This window comes from Meleagris gallopavo, chromosome 11 (genome assembly GCF_000146605.3).
Source record: "Meleagris gallopavo isolate NT-WF06-2002-E0010 breed Aviagen turkey brand Nicholas breeding stock chromosome 11, Turkey_5.1, whole genome shotgun sequence".
Lineage (NCBI taxonomy): Eukaryota > Metazoa > Chordata > Aves > Galliformes > Phasianidae > Meleagris > Meleagris gallopavo.
The window spans coordinates 23,402,687-23,420,146 of NC_015021.2; positions in this window are offsets into that span (position 1 = coordinate 23,402,687).

The window sequence follows — 17,460 nt, forward strand, 5'->3', positions numbered from 1 at the left end:
CGGCGCCCCCTAACGGCGTGGAGGTCCATCTGTCCCTTCCGTGCTATTTTCCAGCGTGTTGCCGTACCAAGTGTTTCTCCAGCTTCAGCGGAGGTTACTGCCGCTGCACCAGCAATGTAAAAACTCACTGGTGTTAGAAGAGTTCGCACGTGCCTGGCTGAGCACGGTGCGTTTGTTAGGTTCAGGTGTGCAGATGGCCTCAGCCCGGGGCAGACGCGTTCCCTTTGTTCATTTTGAGGTCCTCATCACCTGTGAGCTAGGAAACGCAGGGAAGGGTGTTCAGATTGCTGTCCACGTGCACTGTTGGCGTGCTCTGATCACACACACAGCATCACAGGACTTTGTGAAGGCACCTCTGAAACCTCCCAGCAGTTTCCTACAGCAGCTGCACAGCAATGCGTCCCGGTGGGTTTGGACATGTCCACAGAACGAGACTCCACACCTCCCTGGTCAGCTTGTGCCACGGCTCTGCCACCCAACGGCCCTGTATTTCAGGCCCTCACAACCTCCGCCCACAAACATTCTGTTGGCCTTTTTCATCCCATCGCACCTCCTCACTCCTGTGGGAGGAGTTCTGCCCATGACCACCCAGGTCTCCATTTCTTTGCACGTTGCCATTGCTTTCACCACCTGGTGAGGCGGCCCTGGTACCACTGCAGGCAGCTGGCGGCGTCCCTTGGCCAAATGGAGGAGATGGCCAGAGGTTTTCCTCCATTAGCCTCAGACCCACGTTTCACAGTCTGTGTCCTTGCAGATAATGAACCCCACATTTTCAGCGTCCTCTGTGCAGAGGACCCTGCCTGCACCACAGACTCTTACAAGCCTCAGGGTCTGCCCTTCTGCAAAGCACTCTGTGTGGCACTGCCTCACAGCTGCTGTGCAGCATCCCGGGTTCCCTGCCTGTGTGCATACAATGTGCCAGGACTGTTTTCTTCTCTGCTTAGCACTTTGTCTCCTGCATAGCTTTCTATGTGTTACTACAAACCTCATTCTGCATTCCATTTCTCTTTGTACTTGATAATCCCTCATTATTTCCTGCCTTCATATCCTTCCAAACCCACCTTCTAGATTTTCTTTGGTCTGCATATGTTAGAAGATGATGGGCTGACAGTGCTGTATCCTTTTTCCTCCTTTCTGATTTTGAATTCCTGTCTGAGCTCCATTTCTAATTCTTGGCTCTCCTTCTGATAGAAAGGAGCTTTCACTCCTGGTGATGCCAGGCAACACCTTCTGGAACAGTTTTCCACCAGGTACCCACTGGAGAATAAAGCATATTCTTTGTCTTCTGCTTGCTGCCATCTGTTTCACTTCCTCTAGCCCTCCGATTAAGCCTACATTCTTAGGATTCATCTTTCCTACTAAACCCTGGCTTTGAAGAGGAAAAAGACAATTCCCCAAACTTCCCCAAACAATTCCTCCCAACCAAGTTCCCTCCAACATACATTCCTTTGTTTTCTGCACCTTCTTCACAATATGATTTCATATACACCAACATTAGAAAGGAAGGTAATGCACAAAATATATTTAAAAATTTGGGATATCATCTCAATACCAAATCACAATGTTTAAATGTTAATTTTCAGCATAAGAAATGCGTTATGTCCATGAGAGTGTATTTTTAACATGGGATGTCATGACCTTAACCCAGCTGTTAGTGCAGGAACTGTTACTCCTTGCTCTGCAAGCCAACCAGGTATCATTTGACACAGGAAAGGAACACAGGAGATGAGTCCACTCTGTGAACAGTGTATATATGAATGTTGTAATGTAACCTGAAGTGTAACGAGGAATGGCCAGTTTGGATGACATTTTGCGTGGTCTGGCAAAGGAGAAAGAGAGATTAATAAGGGGTAAAATAGGCAAGGGATGAGGAACAAAATGAGCAAGATAAACTGATTGACTAACAAAACAGAGAGGTTTCTGAAAAGTCAAACATAAAAATTGCTACAGCCCACGTCCAGGTTGGCCAAGATACACACAACGGCCTTGGCAGCATTACACTGATAATATTTTTGCAAGGTGGAATTACTGCTGAACAGTATTTTAGTATATTGGGCACAAACATACTGATATTTTTATTAAGTGTCAAGCATGTATTTGTTCCTCTTTTGCCTGCAAGAAAAACATCTGTTGCTGTTCATTAAAAGAAATTCCCACATGATTTCTATTTGCGTTTGTGTGAGTGTCAACTGTACACAACTGTAATATTTTCTGCATGTGTGTGTGATGTTCCTCTGTGCTGAGATCTGCCAGGGGTGGCTTTAGCAGGCGATGGGGAGGGCAGCACAGCCAGGGTCAGTGTCCCTGTGCTGGGTTACAGGTTTGTGTAGTTCTTCAGTCTGCATCCACTTCTACCATGAAACATCTCAGTGAGACCATCACTTCAGCAATGAGAAGGCTAATGGTATATAATGTAATGTAATGTAATGTAATGTAATGTAATATAATATAATATACTTGGGGGCTGCAGGTGAATTTACGTATGCTGCCATTTAAGGATCATGTAGCTGTCATGCAAAAGGCACGCATCTTTCACACAACTCAGCAGTGCCATCGTAGACAACAGAAGACCAAAAATCAAGTTCCTCTGCCAGAGAGTCAGACACTGACCACCGGTATGCGCTCAACAAAAATTGCACTGAAATGTTCTGTTTGTTCCTATGATTCTAAATGGGAAAAAGGCAGCCCGTCTCCCTGATCATAGCGGGAGGATGTGTATCATCCAGGCAGTTACACAAGTTGTATGTTGGAAACCCTAAGAACTTACAGAGGCCACACAGACACTCACACTCTCAGATCTGCGCATGAGTGTATGACAACAAATAAATATGTTCATAGGTGTACACGTAAACTTAGAATTTTGAAGATCCCCAATAACATTAAAATACAGTACTCTTAGAAGAAAGCTATAGGAATTACCAAAGGGACTCAGACAATTTATTGGTATACAGAGTTCATGGATTAAAATTTCTTAGCCTTTAATAACACTGGGCGATTACTGTTGAAGATTACTGGGGAAGCAGTGTGACCTAACAAATAGGGCATCTGCACAAGTAATGAAGTACTGGTTTTGTTGTAGTCAGTACGAAAGGTTCAGGGGGGCCATTTTTGAACCTCAGCCTTACACCTGGGGTGGTGTTTTCCTGCAGTACGACTTTTACTATTTTAAGGGTGCCCTCCATTTCACACAGTTCCTTATCCAGATCCTAGGTTAGCTTCTTAAACTTAAAAACATCAGAAAATCCTTTATTTCACTGTAAACTGTTTCACAATTCATTAATCCAGTAGCGTTAGACTGTGAGACACACTTCCAAATTCTTCCTTTTAAAACTCACCTTACTTACCACATACAATCTCAAACTGTGCTGACATGCAATCGTAATTTGGATTTCAACTCCTTTTGAATTTCACCTGCAATACATTGACTGCAAGACCTGGAAGACAAATTCCAGGTTACGGCCTGCCGGAGGGAAGAAGGGCGTAGGAAAGGGCAAATGAATTACATGAATGTCTAAGTAGGATTTTTGCATTTATAAAGGCCACTAACTATCAAGAGAACCAGTGAACAGTAGTTGCAGTATTTAGCTTCGGGCTCTTTTTAATGTCTCGTGTGACAAAAATCATGGAAATTTCCTTTTTCCTGACCCTTACAATTTTATTTTTTTTTGTCCTTGCAGTGTTAATTGAAAATAGTAGGCACTAAATACAACAACCAATAAAACAAAAAAGAGTCTGACCAACTACAGAGAGCAGATAGAAGCCTTTACACGCATGGAAACACATTTCAATTGCAAATGGAAATGAATAAATGTTATGAAATCTCATCGGTTGCTGGCGCGATCCTGACTCCTTTCAAGTCAATCACAAAACCAGTGAATGTCAATGAGAGCTGTGTTTTACTTAAATAAATCATGTCAGAAACTGACATGAATATTTGCACAGATTAGCAGCCAGGTACACGTACTTTTTCCATCCTGCCTGGTGCTGCACGTGATGTGCTGGCTGGCTGGGAGCAGTCTGGGGAAGGACTTTTCCTCTGTTCAGTTCACTGTGCCAAAGAGCACTGCATACACCTAAAGCATTGTGTAAATAATTTAGGCAAATTACAGCGTAATCTGGAACAGTTGCCCGAAAAGTGCTGTTTCATGGGAGAGTCAGGGGTTTTTTGTTAATAGGAAGCTATTTTCAATTACTCCTAGGCTGCGAAAGCCCCTGTGAGGTTTTCCTCTGCTTGATTTGGCTGCTCTCATTTAATTGTTGTTCTCAACCCTGCTTTTTGCTGTGTTTTGAAACATTTGTGGTTTTGAGGTAGAAAGTCGAAGTCAGATCCGATCAGTAAACTGAGTTTGGAACTGCAGTGTGCCGTTGATGCTAAAAAACATCTATTTTGAAGTGATTAGGAGGCAATTCCCATGCGCTGGGACGCTTTCAGGGAAGGCAACATCTGTTTCTCGGTTGTTTCTGCTGTATTCCTGGTTTTACTGACTCCTAAGACAGAACTTCCCTCAGGATCTTTGGTAATAAGCAACTATAAATATACGGCCAAGCAACCACGTATTTCAGAACATCTCTGTCATACACAACACGCTCAAAATCCAGAATTAAAATAAAATTGCTCTCTATTCCACAGTTTCATGGGAAGAGGATTATGGTACTACACCTGTTCAGTGTGCAGAGGTGAGCATCCCATCATCCCACACCTCCTCCTGCTGTAACTCACAAAATCTATGGAGGTATTCTTATGCAGCTGAGACTGCAATCATTTTCTCTTTTGGTCTTCATTATCTGACTTGATAATGGCAGAAACTTTCTTCTCCACTTTTCAAGACCGGTGTTGATGGTTGTATGTAGAGCAGATCTGGTTTTGGCATTTAGTTTAAAAGACAATAACTAAATCCTGGCTTTGTGATAAATACACTGGGTTGGTATGTCTTCTATTTCTCCGTCAGTTTGTAAATCATGGTTATTTACTTAACACACTGCAATGCAGTGAAATTTAAAGAAACAGAAAACTTCTTCAATATGATGTATAAGTAGATTACAGCATTTTCAGCATTCCAGTCTAACGACCAAGTGGAATCTGGATCAGGTTTCATTTAACCCAATTAAAAGTGGATGGTTTTCTGGAGTTCAGCAGCATATTCCCTCATACGTTTCAAATTCATTTTGAGCAAAGATGTCCATTTTTACCACTACTCAAGTGGTGTCAAGTGGTGGAGTAGAAAGTTTGTCTTCCTAAGGTGAGAGAGATGTTACACAGTGGACATTAAAGCAGTTGCAACTCTACAATAAATGCAGACAGCCTATTTAAACGAACTCCCCAGGAAGTCCTGGTTGCTTGGTGTGCTGGTATCTGTGCTCTGGATCTCAAGCTGAGACAACACTCGGGGCTGAAATACGGAGATAGGCAGGTTCAAAGGTGGGTCTGTATGCGTGCCCCTCACGTCTCGCTTAAACACACACAATGCCTTTTCTTCCCCTTTTTCTTTGGTAAGCACACATTCAAGAGCAAAGATTACAGCTAGATAAATAAAGGTGTGTGGGAACTTCTACATATTTAGGTTCTGAGTAATTTTTGACAGATGTATTGCTGCTATGTCATATGGGACGCTGATTAGCAACAATTGGTTCCCTGGCCCTTTTGTTTTGTTTTGTTTTGTTTTGCATAAACATGCTACACCAAACTTTCACTCTGCACCAGCTTAAACTTTTTATGAAAGTCAGAGTACCTTTTTTGTACTGTAGTGAATTGATGGATTATCTGACTCTGACTCTGGATGGAAGCTGTATCCAAAACACAAGGCTTCTGTAATCATAGAATCATTTGAGTTGGAAGAGACACTTAAAGATCATCTAGTTCAACTCCCCTGCAGTGAAAGGGGACACTGACAGCTCCATCAGGTGCTCAGAGCCCCATCCAGGCTGTCTCGGCTGTTAGCAGGGATGGGACAACCACTCCCCTCTGAGCAACCTGTGCCAGTGCCCCACCACCCATTTTGTAAAAAACTTCTTCCTTATATCCAACCTAAATCTGCCCTTCTTCAGTCTGAGATCATTTCCCCTTGTCCTGTCACAACAGATCCTGTTCGTGAGTTTTTCCCTTTGTCTTACAGCCCCTTTAGGTACTGACAGGCTGCTCTCAGGTCTCCCCAGAGCCTCTCCTCTCCGTTCTGCACAGCCCCAGCTCTCAGCCTGTCCCCAGGGTAGGAAAGGTGCTCCATCCCTGAGATCATTTTTGTGGCCCTCCTCCAGACACACTCTAACAGCTCTGTGTCTCTCTTGTGCTGAGGACTCCACATCTGGATGAAGTGCTCCAGGTGAGGCCTCACAGCACGGAGCAGAGGGCAGGATCACCTCCTTGACCTGCTGGCCATGCTTCCTGTGATGCAGTCCAATACTTCTGTGCCTAGCTCCCACTTTTCTCATCAAACAGTAGAGATGCCACAGAAACCTATGAGTTCACACTTCCTGCAAGCTAATCTAAACACACTTTTTGAAAGCTAATGCTATCAGATACTAAAATGATGTGATAAGTTCTAATGACTTCATCCTGTAGGACGTGTAAGGTGTATTGCATCTTTCCATGAATCATGTAGTTTCACGTAAGTAGGAACCCTCTAGCCCTGTCTGTGATCTGTAAATTGTTAGACAATACCTTTCAAAATCATCTTGCAGAAATACAAGAATGAAAAACCACGGCCTCGCTGTCCCCACCGACCCCAGCCCAACTCAGGGGAGCTCCACTTGGCAGCAGCTACGAGCACTTGCCCACTTGGCTGTAAAAGAAAAAGCTTTATAACAGAGTGCTGGTGGTAGGAGCATGACTGCAAGACGATCCTTCATCTACTTTTGAAGTCAGGTTTACATGGAATATCACGCAATAACTGAAGTCTTTCAGACATTCAGAGCAGGAGGTGGGAACGCAGGCATAGTAACATTCTGTTCTGCAATGCATCTCTCCAGACAGTGTGCTGATTCAAATACTAATGAAAAGTTTTAATGATTAAAGAGATCAGAATCTGATACCACATCTGGGTGTGTGCAAGGAGTAGAGATGAGCATTCTATGGTTTTTCCCACAGATGACACAGAACCTGAATTACAAGTTCACATCGCATCTCTTATAATCTGTAAACTTGCAACCACTTATCCTCGGCCTTTTCCATGCTGTGTTGCAAAGAGAAAGTTCCAGAACATCTTGGAAGGCATGGACCTTAATGATGTGTTAGAACTGTAAGCCTATTTTCAAAAGTTCTAAAACAAGAAGGATAGAATAATCTAGCAGTATTTGCCTTCATATCTTATAAAAGTTTTTAAAAAATTTAAAATAGTGCTTCGTATGAGTGCTTAAAAAAACCCACCGGAGGCAAAGAAATTTGATGTCAGTGGTACTTCCAAATTCACAGTTAAAATCATTTTTTGCTCTCAATTGAATTGATATCCATCTGGAACAACTTGCACTATTGAAGTCATAGAGACTCTGTACATTCTGACTGCAAAACCTGACTTCTGGTAACACAAAGGATCTGAGAAGTCCCCAGTGGATAACTATGAAAATTACAGAATTTGCATAATCAGTCGCTTCAATTTCCTACCTTTACATTTTCCTCACGAGTTCACTTAACCATATGCCAAACACCCGCCAAAGATTTGATAACCCCCAGAAAGGCCTAAGAAAAGAAACATCATAAAATACCATGGCTGTATATTTATATTTTATTCCCTTCAATGGCTTCCTGAAGCTCACAATGTCTACCAAAACACACACTTCTATATGCAGAGCATCAGCTCTCCATAAATACAATTCTCCTTCTTTTGATTTCGTATGAGCTTTTGCAGACTGAGTTTCAGTCCCTGAAGTGCCATGATAGTGTCAGCATTCTCTCTTCTTTGAAGCATCTGAAGTCCTCTTTTAGTCATATAAAAGTTTCTTAAAAATCCCTGAAGAGTGAATTAATGCCTCCTTCAGTGCACCAATTTGCTGAAACAGCAAACGGCAGTAAGAAGTGGTTCGGCGTTCGTGTCCAGTGGGTTACAAGCAGTGCCAGGAATAGGGAAATGTTTTCTAATCTCAGTATGGATGCCAATGCGTTTAATGGCATCAAGCAAATTTCTTAATCTCATTACATCATAGTTACTCCATTTTTGAAATAAAGTTGATGAATATCCAGCATTGTTCATCATCTTGAGATCGGCAGCTGTAGAATAACAATGTAGGCAGATTGGGGATGACAGATGATCCAAATGGAGTTCTGAGATCCTGGCCTACCGCAAAACGTATGTTGCCAGGATAGCATACGCAATACCGAAGCAGTTGCTAAGTAAGCAATGTAGATTATGAAATAACTAATACCTAATTAAAAATGGTGTTAAGATTTATGAACTCCACCAAAAGACTTCTCTAGAGATTTCCTCAGTTTCCGGTTTGGAAAGCATTCTAAATTAATCATTATCATCACCATAATTATTTTCACAATTCCAATTTCCAGAGCCATGTTCAGAATTTATGTATTGAAAAGAATAAATATATTATCTACGCAGGACTTCAGAAATCAGCTTCTTCATGTTGGTTACTCAACACGTGTGGTTATTTTGGGGGTGTTAGGGCCTGGTGATACATGTAAAAAAGTTGCTTATCGTGCATTCATCCCTGTCTTAGCCGGGTACTGACTGGATTGGCTTTTCATTGTGCTCACCAAACATCATTTTATCAAAGCTTTTTGTCATGACATGAGACTCACTGTATTCATGGATAAGGCTTATTCACGGGAGTCCGACTTACGGGGCTGGGCCCAAAGCTAGCCAGGACATTGAGGTTATGTAGCTCTGGAAAGAAGCAGGACACTATCAGTGAGCATGGAAAATAGGTCCTAAACATAGAACTAGTAGCAGCCTATTTGAAGACAATCCTTCTGCAATGAAACGTGATCTAGATTGATGTCAGGGGAGTATTTGCTATTCATTAACATCAACTCACAGCTGGTATTCTTGAGGAGGATCAGGAGTTTCTGTATTAAACTGGAGGAGAATGGATGCATTCCTGTTTCCAGGCCTTCAAACACTGCGGCTGGGGCCCGTGTTGCCCTCTTGTCTGCTGCCACTCCTGCCCCCAGCAGACCCACACGGTGCAGTGGTGGCTTTGAGGTGCTTCTCTCAGAGCCGTGCCTCCAACATCTACCGCACTGCAGCTGCCCGTGCAGCTCACCACGCAGATGAGCTCCGCCAGCAGCAGCGTGCCAGGTTGCTGCCGGCAGAGCTGGGTGCTCCTGGCCAGGCCTGGGGCATCTGCAGGGCTCTTTCTGCCCGGACAAACCTTTGCAAGGTTTGCAAGACAAAGCGTGGGCTTTCATGTGTGCCTACTGTGAATTAAACACAGAGGTATGCTTTGCCCACATCAAGTTCAAGTAATTCCTTTCTTTAATGTAAGCATCTGTATGATACAGCATTTGTGTCTTTAACCTGACACTGCCTTTGTAAACACGCCTTTTTTTTTGCATGGAGATGTATTGTCAAAATTGTCAAGTTTCATCTAAGAAAATACAAAACCCATTAGAATGATATTCATTTTACACACACATACTTACACCTTTAACCATATCAAATATATTAGCCTTAGGGCTACATAGTGAACTTTTCATCCGAAGCTCAATTATTTTCAATTCAACTGATGAATTGAGTGTACTGACTTCAAGGTCACAGGGCATGTTGGTTGGATGGCTAAAATTCTTCAGAAAGGGGTTTGTGTATTTATAAGGATAACAGCAATATTCAGAGTGACATCAGAAGGGTAATAAAAATAATCAAAAGAGTTTAGTGAAGGAATTAATACATTACCACATAGAATAACAAATGAGGAGTAGGAAAATGCGATTCTTCTGTGGGGCTTTATAGCTCCCTTCCACTGTGCTGCTCCCATCTCCCTCTGTGGTCCTCAGGGCTGCACACTGAAGCAGTATACCTCTTTTCCAGCTGGACAGCAGGCACCAAAGAAATGTGGTCACCGAGATCTGATAAATAAGGCACGGTTTTACTAAGGAGCACGAATGATTGTGGTAAAAGTGTAGTGAAGAGCAGGGATTTAAGGATTTTTGGGTGGTGCGTGCTATGAACTCGGCTGTTTCGTGCTGTGGAAAAACCAGAGTGACTGTTCTGCATTCTTACCTGCAGGTTGCTTGTGCGTGCCCATTCCCGGCTGCTTGTTTTCCAGCAGTGCAGACAAGCCCACAGTCCCGTCCTGGCTGGCCCAGCAGCAGCGTGTCATCAGGCCTTGTGGTAACTCTGCAATGTGGAGAAACTGGCATGAGGGTGAGATCACGCTGGTTCTGTTTTCTGACCTGAAGGAATGTAACCCCAATGACCTCATACATACGCAGAGGTTGGCAGATGCTCTTATTTGTTCCACTTGGAAATGGAGCAGTGCGCTTTGCCCTTACGCTGCCTCACGCGGTGCAGACGTTGGCAGTGAGTGGCCATATGAGATACCACCATTGCACCAAGAGTAAAAGCTCTTTGGATGAGCTGACCTTGGCCCAAGGGATGGCCCAAGAATGGCCAAAGGCCCTCATTCCCTGCTCAGGGCCATGAGAAGGTGTGCATCTATGTATGAGCAGTATGTGGCTGAATGATCTGTCCATAGACAGTAATTGCTATTGCAACTTAGAACAGTGAGAAGCTGGCATTAACTTCTAATCTATATCCTTTCTGTCACAAAACTGGGTGCTTGGGGAGCATCAGCCGGCCTTGAAAGGCAGAAGTGGCTCAGCTTGTGTAAGTGCAGTAGTCTGCAGTGCAGTATGTGGAGCAGGGTGCTGGGGTTCCTGCATGCTCAAAGAATACCTTCAGCAGAACGTAGGGTAGGAGCGTTCAGGTGCAGAATCTTTGATGGTAAACACCTATCCTATGTAAGAAGATTATGTCTCCCTAGTCATCCTATTAATTTACATAATTAATTATACTCATTCTAATACCTAATGTCCCACCAAGAATGTGACAGAGAGAGCTCCCTTCTGCTGGTGCGCAGAGGTTGCTGCAGATGGCATGGAGCCAGGAGCTGCGTGAGAAGGTCAGCTCTGCTGCACCGCTTCTGCATGAGCGAGCCATGGTGGCACACTGCCTGGGCCATGGTGGCATGGGGGCTCACTGCCTGGGCCATGGTGGCATGGTGGCACACTGCCTGGGCCATGGTGGCATGGGGGCTCACTGCCTGGGCTGCTGTGCAGGAGGGCTGTGCACCCCTGGCACTGAGCAGCACCCTGCTCCACTCGGGCTCTGACTCAGCGCAAGCAGCGGTGTGCTGACAGTGTGCCCCCGCTCCATGTCTGAACTTATTCCAGTTTAAACAATATCTTGCTCTGGATTTTCTTTAAATCAGTTTCCTCCCTCCGGTGAGGCTGGGTAAAAAGCTCTCTCAGCAAACAAGCAAACAGAAAGTGTAAACACATCGTGTTTAAATAGAAATCTTTCACTGGCATTACTTAAGCCACAGTAAATAAAATAACCTGTTACAGAAAAACAAAATTTATAAAAATATTTGGGTGCAGCTCCAGGGAAGAAAAAGTTGTTTCTGCTCCAATGGCTCTTGTGTGTTTCCATAAGAACGGCTTCACCGATCCAGTTCTGTCTGCAGTGACTGAGCATGGGGAGCAGAGCAGAGGTAATTCGATGTGTAAGGGGAAACTCCAATGAGGATAATTCAGAAAGTGCACAGCACGGTGAGGCTCATCCATTACAACTGTGGATTATTATCTCACTCTGAATCATCCTCTTAAACCAAACCATTTTATTTTCCAATGCCTTTAAAACACAAGGAAGCACATACTGAAAATACAGCGAGAAAAACTGTGAGGTCAATTTGCTTGTGTGCTGTGGATTCACGAGGGACACTTGTGTATCTCCACAGAATATGCTTGTGCTGTGCTGTGAACTATTTGAGCTGACTTTGAGTTCAGCAGCCAAACAAAAAGTCTGGTGGTGCAGATCTGTACCGGGCTGTAGCAGTGAGAAAAAGCTGTTCTCTGTTCCCATGTTTGACATTTTCAGGCCTTCCAGCAATGTGGAATATCCTGACAAACGAAGGTTACTTTGAAAGGTACTGTGGAAAGCAGTCAGTGAAAATATGGCCAGAGAAGATTAAATCATGTAAAATAAACAAAACCTAAGCATCTTTGAACTATTCTTGTAAGACCCAATCATTTCCCCTTCATCACGTTTATTTCAAAGAATTCATAGATTCATTATATACAGTAAACTTGTATATATAGCAAAATTCAGAAATAGGTGACTTGCGAAAATAACCTTTCTCCTTTAAGAATGAATAGCTGATGGTTCTTACACCACATCATATGTTCACATGAGCAGAGTTATTGACTCCAGTAAGGACAGCTCTGGGACCAGAGGGATGCAAAATCAGGTCCAATTTTTGTTTGCTTATTCAAGCACAGATCCTTCTTAGAAGAGGAAGAAAAAGGCTCTGTATTCCTGCAAAACTTGTGGCATTGCGCTCTGTGCCCGTGACGAGGGCAGGGTTTAACAGCCTCCCGCTCCTCCCGGCCCTCGCAGGGCTGCTCCCACCTCAGCCCCAGGGCGGCCCTGCAGGGCTCGGCGCCCTCAGCACCCACCAGCACAGCACGAAGGCCGATCGGTTCGGGAAGGTGGGAGTGAGCCCTCCTGCTTAGAAAGAGAGGCAAAGAATCTGGGGGCAAACAAAAAGGTTTGGTCAGGTTCCCACTGCAGCTACTTGAGATGCATGACATTGAATTAGCTAGGGAAAATATGGCAGAAGCCTGACAAAAAAGACAGTTTTAATGTATGGGCACTTCTCAGATGTCGGAATTCGGCAGACTTAGTGGCAGGGCAGAGAAATGATGCGTGCTCTGCTAAAGTCCTGCATGCATGCCTTGCAGGTAATAAAATGGTCTAAACACATACACTTAGTCATCTGCACAAATCTTTCACATGGGTCCTGATGCAGAGATCTGTATTTCAATTACAGATTTCCCTGAAAGAGACTATTTCATTCTCTAAAACAAATCAAGTCTGACAAAAATGATCCATTTTTGCACAAAAAGTTATCACAACAATTCTGTGAATTAAAAGAAGGGCGACGTCCCCCGGGTGGAAATACAAAACACACAACTGTAAGCTCCAGTGAGTTGTGGTGGTGCTGTTCTGAAGTAGCCAAATCAATAATTTATTTTGTAATTGCTAGAAATCACTGCTTAACCCGGTTTTTTGGAACTATTTGTTTGTTTTGCAGTGACAGAGACTTCCATAGGTAAAAAAAAAAAGTGTTTCACATCTTGAAATCTCATACTGGAAATCTCACTGTGCAGAGGCCATGTCCTCAGTCTTCCGTTATGGCCAACTACCAGGGAGCAACTTCACAATGATGGCAGCCACCAGCGAAAGCTCCTCAGTCCTTTCACCGACTGCAGGTCTGGCAACAGAGATTCCTCTGTGGTCTTTTTCCCTTCGGTGAGCACTCCGCCCTTCAGCAGAGCTCCCTTTAACCAGAGGCTGCACCATTCCTATGACATGCATGCAGAGGCCTGTACAGACAGTGCTTACATCTGACCACACCAGCACTCCTGGTGTTACTGCCAGCTCACGGCTAGCCACTGCGTTACCAGGGCATGTTCCCATGTTCCTGTTTTGTAATGGAGAGCAGCTGCAGGTCAGTACCCCCCAGGCACCTTTGCTGCTGCCACATTGTGCTGGAGGAGGCTCTGTTCCAGAGAAAATTATCCTGGGCTCAAGCCCCTGAAAGATCTTTGCTTCTCGGAAGAGATGTCTGTGAAAACCCCCATGGCATAGCCTGGGGATCCCTCGTTTCAGGAAGAAGCTGCAGAGCTCTGGGGAACGGCCTGTGCCTGCCTGCTGAGCATTACTGCGGGGTGTGCACAGGTGGTGCGGGTAAATGCGGCAGAGAGCAGTTCCAGCTCCAAGGAGGTCCGAGGGGCAGGCAGGGAGCAGAGCTCGGCTCTGGCTCAGCTGGAAGTGACTTGTCTCTGCTGCTCACATGCAAGGACAGCAAGCACGCGCTACCTGCAGCAGAGCTGAGTGTTCAGACAGAGGTAAGCACATTCTTAGCAGCGAAGAGAAAGCAAGAGAGTGAAAAGGTCCAGAACTGGTCAGTATTTTATTGTTTTTTTTTGTCTCCACGTTATGTTTTCTTCCCTACCGGTGAATTCATACACCCTCCGCTGATCAATTCTCTTCTGCCTGCATAGTTAGGTTCAAACCCACAGGACTTGAATCAGCTCACGTAGGGTCTCCCTGTGCACACGCCTTGCTGAGTGGGCTCCTCCCGTGTAGCTGCCGGGAGACTTTTGGGGCTGTGAGCCTATAGAAAAAAATAGGTGGGTCTGGTTTCCCTAGTCATCCTGCTTAGCGTTACACATGCCACGATGATGAAGCATTGCAAATCATGAGTCTGCTTGCATTCATTGATAAACCGGTCGTGCAAAAGGCTCTTAGGAGTAGGAGTTCAGCAGAAGGCATTTTACATCTGTCAGAAGTAATTCCAGGGTGTGGAGTGACTCGTTGGGAACTGCATGAATAATCACGGCTTCATTTTCAGTAAGATGAAGCCATGAACATGTGGTTGGCACATCAGTGAGGAACATGTTCCGAATGTTAGGGACTGCATTCTGGGGACTGCTGCTAGCAAAAATACCTGAAGGATGGATTATTTTTTAATGAAGACAGTCTGGTCACTTTTGATGTTCAGTTTTGCGTATGTTGATGCAGTATGGACATAAGACTGCAAAACTCAGTGTAGGAAATAAAAAGCAAGAAAACCTTGCACTGGTGTGCAGTCAGAAGAGTTTCTGCTGTAATCAGAGATCTGTCAAAGGTGTGTCAGTCTCCTAAGTCAAAACAGTGTTACAGTGAATTAGCAAGGGAAGCCCACAGCCTCAAAGCAGGCACGGATTGCGATCTGTCGCAGGGAAAAGCCATTTCCCACCACTAGATCATTCCCCAAACCCTCCTCTTCCTTCCGAAAAGTTTGCAGAGTACCTGCCTGCACATTTACCAGGGCTCCTTCAGTGTCACCATAACTTTGGTCAGACACAGGAGAGGCTGCCCAGGGAGCGGCGCAGTCACCATCCCTGGGGGTGCTGAAGGAACATTCAGCTGTGGTGCTGAGGGACATAGTTCAGTAGGGAAACATTCATGGTGGCAGATAGTTGGATGGATGACCCTGGAGATCTTTTCCAACCAGAACGATCATAGACCCAGATTCTATGGGTCTATGATCTTAACTTCTCTGATTCTTTACTCAATTTTGTCACTTTATTGATTTTTATTTAATCAGGTTCCCAAAATATATGCCTTATCTGCCATGATTCTCCTCTCTACTGACCTGCAGGGCCCACATGTCAGGAAGGTGACTGGAAGGAAGCGAGGATGACCAGTGGGCTGCCTTGTCCCACCAGACATCCCTGCCAGACAAATACAACAAACCCTTTTTGAGGTATCACTTCTTGGACTTTTTCCAGAAAATAATATTGTTTTAATTACAAGGTGAATGCTTTGTCATCGGTTAATTATTCTATTTAATGAACAGAATAAACTGTTTTGAAAAGCAATGAATGCCAGGCAAACCTTAAAAATAAAGGACTAAACTAAGAATTGAGGCACTAAATCTGCGACCAGAACAGAAGGAGAAATGAAATCATCCTGAGCTGTGTTTTACTATTAGTCAAGCACTTGGATCTTTCCCTTGCTCCAGTGAGAAGCACACAGATTTGTGTTTCAAAGTAGTGATAGATTAACAATTTCCTTTGCCCTTGGCCGAGGCCAAGCAGTTGCCAGCCAGTACTGGTTCCCGCCTGTACGAAAACAAGAAGCTTGAGGTTTTTTTCTCTAGACTACAAATTAAATGCTGGTGGGAGGCTCTGAGGTTTGGAGTTGCCCTGCTGCACAAGGAGAGCGAGAACTTGGAAAGGGGAAATCACTTTTTGGACGGCCTGTGCCCAGGTCCAGCCTCAAAGCACGGTGAGGGGCCACAGCCTCAGGCGTTGTTCCATCCGATCTGCTGAGGACCGTGTTGCCTGCAAGACAGAGCTGTCTGCCAGAGAAACTTCGGGAGTTTGAAACATGAACACCGTTTGGGAACTGGAGGCAGTTAACACAGGAGATGGTAGAAAAATATTTATAAACAGAGAAAAGAGTGGGAGAAAGCTGTGGTCACAGATCTGAGATAAAAACGCATTAAGTGAAGAACATTAGCTTGTGTTATGGGTGTAGTAAGGGCCAGAGGTCTTACAGATAGGACATCTCCAGCATATTATTTTCTTTAAATGAGTTGTGAGATACTTAAATTACTATGTAGGGGACAGGATAATGTACCCACAAGCTGTTCTTGCAAGGCCAGCATCACCTGGCTTCCAAGACTGTGGTCTAAATCCATCATTTCTGTAGCCCAGAAGCACTTTGTAGGACTGATTGGTGCCACAGGAGCAAGAAAGACTGCAAACATGAGCTCCAAGAGTGCAAGTACAGGGACAGGGCATGTCTTGGAGCTGAGCAAGGAATGAAGATGAGTGTGCTGGAAAGGTGTGGCAGGAATGTGTGAGCTCTTAACGATCGTGCTGAAGAAATTCTGGTGATACTGAGGTGAAGGAATCCAAGAACTGGAGAGAAAGCCTTGCTTTTTTTTTTTTAAATGAAGGACTGCAGCTAGTGCGGGACATTTGGATGAAAATGCTGCTCACCAGCGATTCTGAATCTCACATGGTAACAACAAATACAGACCCACCTTGTTATTTAAATTTTCAAAGGCTTTACAGTGCTCTGCACAGTGATGTTTTCTTTCATTTGAGACTTTGCTAGACAGGGCGCTTCACTGTTGTTTCCAACATCATCACAACACCTGTCAGAAGCTGACCTTGTCACCCATTTACAAGAGAGGAAAGGCAGAAAAATCAGACATTTGATTTTCCCTAATGGAAACTGAATAAAACTGAGAAATGTGATAAAGGAAATACGATGGGCAAAACGGGATAGATCGAGACCACTGACCGGCGTTTGTAAAGACAGAGCGTGAAAAGCTGAAGCTCTGCAACTTGTAAAGTATGGAATTGGATAGATTGCAAGTCAAAGCTGTGCCAGGATCTGGGCCCTCCCCCTGCTTTCTGCCCTGTAACTTTCTTGTGAGTCTCTGTTTCCCCATTTGATGTGTGCTTCAGCTGTGGAATGCCAAAGGGACATACACGGTACATACACTACCTGCACTACCTGCCCACGCTGCCTAGCTGCAAAGAATGACTTCCGCCAAAAAAAGTTCAGCAACATTCACCTCATGTGCTTCACTGACTTCATGAGTTCCTATTTGTGGTCCCACGCTGCATGCAGTGCCACGGCACTTCTGAGAAGATAGTCAGAATGCCACAGGAAACACCAGCTGCAATCAGTGCCTCCTACCTGGGAACAGAACAATCCCTAGCCATGAAATGAA